Source organism: Penaeus monodon, chromosome 27 (assembly GCF_015228065.2).
Source record: "Penaeus monodon isolate SGIC_2016 chromosome 27, NSTDA_Pmon_1, whole genome shotgun sequence".
NCBI lineage: Eukaryota > Metazoa > Arthropoda > Malacostraca > Decapoda > Penaeidae > Penaeus > Penaeus monodon.
In genome coordinates this window covers 29,869,391-29,872,840 of record NC_051412.1, presented here as the reverse complement: position 1 = coordinate 29,872,840, position 3,450 = coordinate 29,869,391, and the positions used below count along the sequence as shown (strand labels likewise).

Sequence of the window (3,450 nt, the reverse complement as noted above, 5' to 3'; positions counted from 1 at the left end):
AAATCTTATCACCCAAAATGACTCGGTTTATATATTTGATTTCATATTTTTTTTATAATGTTTAGTGGCACTTTTCAATCAAATATTCCACTTTGAACACAAAATTATATAAAAACACAATACATAATAAAGCGTATAGGCTTGAAAGGGTGAACTATTATAGCTCCCTTCTTCTAGGTGTGTCAGATGCCCAGAAGCAGCATGATATCAACTTCCTGCTGCACAAGATCTACGGGGAAATCCGTGATCCCAACTTAAAAAAAAAAAGCGGATTCCTTTGACCCGGAGGCTGATCGTCCCCTTACAGTGACGATGGTGAGGCGGTACATAGAATTATGAGAGATCTCAAGGATCACAGACTTCTCGAACAGAAGCACTGGTTCTCTCTCTTCAACCCAAGGGGCAGCGCCATGAAGCACTTATGCTCTTCGATGTTCTCATTCGCTGCAACGATTGGGATCATTTGTCAGCAATGCCGCCTACTTCCGTCAGCGTATGAACGAGGGAGAGTTTTTCTACGCCTTGTATGTTGCAGTCATCCACTCACCTCTGGCTGAACACATTGTACTTCTCCACTCTATGAGGTAACTCCTCATTTTCACTAACAGTGAAGTCATTGAAGCAGCTTACCGTGCCAAACAGACACAGAAAACCCTGGTAAATTCCAGTCTTCCTTTACGGGAACAAAGAAAAATCCCGAACAAAGAGTAGCCTATTTCGGAGAGGACATTGGAATGAACACTCACCACGTTACATGGCATATGGAATTCCCATTTGGTTGGCAGGACGAATACAGTCATCATCTGGATCGCAAAGGAGAGAACTTCTTCTGGGTGCATCATCAACTAACCGTTCGCTTTGATGCTGAACGTCTATCCAATTACTTGGATCCCGTCGGCGAACTTCACTGGGGTAAGCCCATCGTACAAGGTTTTGCTCCTCACACCACTTACAAGTATGGAGGTCAGTTCCCCTCTCGTCCAGATAATGTAGACTTCGAGGATGTGGACGGTGTTGCCCGAATCAGAGACTTGCTCATGTTTAGAGCCGAATTCGTGATGCTATTGCCCATGGTTATATTTTTGACAAGCAAGGCAATCGCATTGACATCATGAATGAGCGTGGCATGACGTTCTTGGAGATATCATTGAATCCTCAATGTATAGTCCTAATGTCCCGTACTATGGGGCTTTGCATAATTTCTGCCCATATTTTTACTCGGTCGACAGGCCCATCCACATGGAAAATACGCTCTACCAAACCCGGTGTTCTAGAACATTTTGAAACTGCCACACGTTTATCCCAGTTTTTTCAGGCTACACAAATATATGGATAATATCTTCAAAGAACATAAGGATTTCTTCCCCCATACTCAAGGGAAGAATAATTTTCAAAGGGGTTAGTATTGAAAATCTATCCGTTGATGGTGAGTTAGAGACTTTCTTTGAGGACTTTGAGTACAGTCTTTATTAACGCCGTTGATGACACTAAAGAAGTTGCGGATGTAGACATTTTACATACGTTCCTCGTCTCAACCACAAAGATTTCGCATACAAACATTGAAATTACAAAAAATAACGGCAAGGAAGTTCTCACAACAGTCCGCATTTTCGCTTTGGGCCCCACCGTGACAACAAAGGGATTGAATACACTTTCGACGAGGGACGTTTGGGAAGCTATTGAACTAGACAAGTTTTGGGTTAAGTGTGAGTATTTTTTAGCGATGTCTTAAGTCAATTATCTGTTCTTACGTTTAAAGATTTTTCCTTTTTAAAAAAAAATATGTCGGATCAAAAATTTTTAGATGAACCATATAATAATATCCGTATACCCATTTACTAATATATATATAAATTTTTTTTTAGTGACTCCCGGATCAAACCACATTGTCCCTAAAATCATCAGAATCAGCAGTAACTGTTCCCGATGTACCAAGTTTCGACACCTTTTTCAAGAAGACCGAAGCTGCCCTTTGGGTGGCGCAGATTCCCGGGCTTGCAGAGTTCGAGAGTTTCGACTGGCTTCCTAACCGTTTCCTCCTCCCCAAGGGTAACGAACAGGGTCTGGAGTTTGACCTTGTCGAGCTGTGACGGATGGTGAAGCTGACGCAGTGTAGAGGGACTACACGACAATACTGTATTCAACCACTATGGTGCTCATGGCAATATCCTGATAATCCCCACATGGCTACCCCCTGGATCGTACAGTTCCTGATGACCGCGTGTTTGAGGACCTTCCCAACTTCAAGCACATTCAAGTAAAAAGGGCTTCAATCATGGTGAACACATCCATCCCCATTAAACTAATAAAAACTCGAACAAAAAAAGAACTTCAACAACTACCACATGCTTTATTTTCTTTCTTAAAGGTTATGCATTTTCAATAAAGTCTATTTCGTTCAAAAGTAATTATTTTGTTTCCGTATGTAAATTACAAAATTAAGAGACAATAAATTATTATCCCTTTGGAATACAAAGTATGTATTGCGATATTAATTTGCACTTTTCACATTATATTTTATGAATTTCATCTAGTCTCTCATTCGGAACAGAAAATATAAAAGATACAAAAAAATAAAAATTTATATCATTCCACCCATTATATATGATAAGATTAATCATGCACAATGGAATGCAAAAGTACTCATCCATAACCAAAACTATAGTTATGAATTTTAAAAAGCAATATTAACTATCTTTACTATCTCCATAAAAACATATCCTGTATATAACACATTACAAATTTGTAAGATACAAAAAAATAATATACCATGTTACTTACCCTTAATGCTAATATATTAAGCCACGCAATTATTTTCAGCCATACCTTTGTGATGGAGGCAGTGATAAAAGCAAAGTAAACTGATTTTTAAAGACTATGTTGCAAAGATTTTTTTGATTTTTACCCTTATATCTTGGTTATGAAGCTAATATGGTGAAGAGGCAAAATTCAATGCTTGTGTACTATTTGTCATTCTTTTTGTGCATTCATACAATTTTTATGCAAAATTTAATGAAATAAAACAGTCGCTGGAATAGAGATAATGGATTTTAGCATGGTTGTCTTAAATGATGATTACGCAATTATCGAGTGTTTTTTCATCTACTTATTCCTAATTTCCAATTGTTGTCTAATATTGACTGACAAATATGATATCATTTTTATATCAATGCTGTGCGTTTTCCTGTTTTTGCAAATATAATTATCATTGCGTTAGTCGGTATCGTCGTCATTTTATGTATTACAATCACTAATACTATAATAAATATCGATTATTCGAGAAAGATTATGATTCTTTTGATTAAGGAATCTTTGTTACTGCAATCAAGAGCAAAAAAGACGAAGTGGTTTTTTGAAACAGGAACATAATTGTAAATGAAAATAACAGTGTTTGATACATATTTCTTAAAAAATCTCAGGGGAAGCTTCTTAAATTTTGACTTTTCTATG

The 3,450-nt window shown here is 37.3% G+C and overlaps 1 pseudogene; it reads left to right on the top strand.

The window, feature by feature from the left end:
• LOC119590487 overlaps nt 1-2,301 on the top strand; it is a 10,243-nt pseudogene extending 7,942 nt beyond the window's left edge.
• The last annotated feature ends 1,149 nt before the right edge of the window (nt 2,302-3,450 follow it).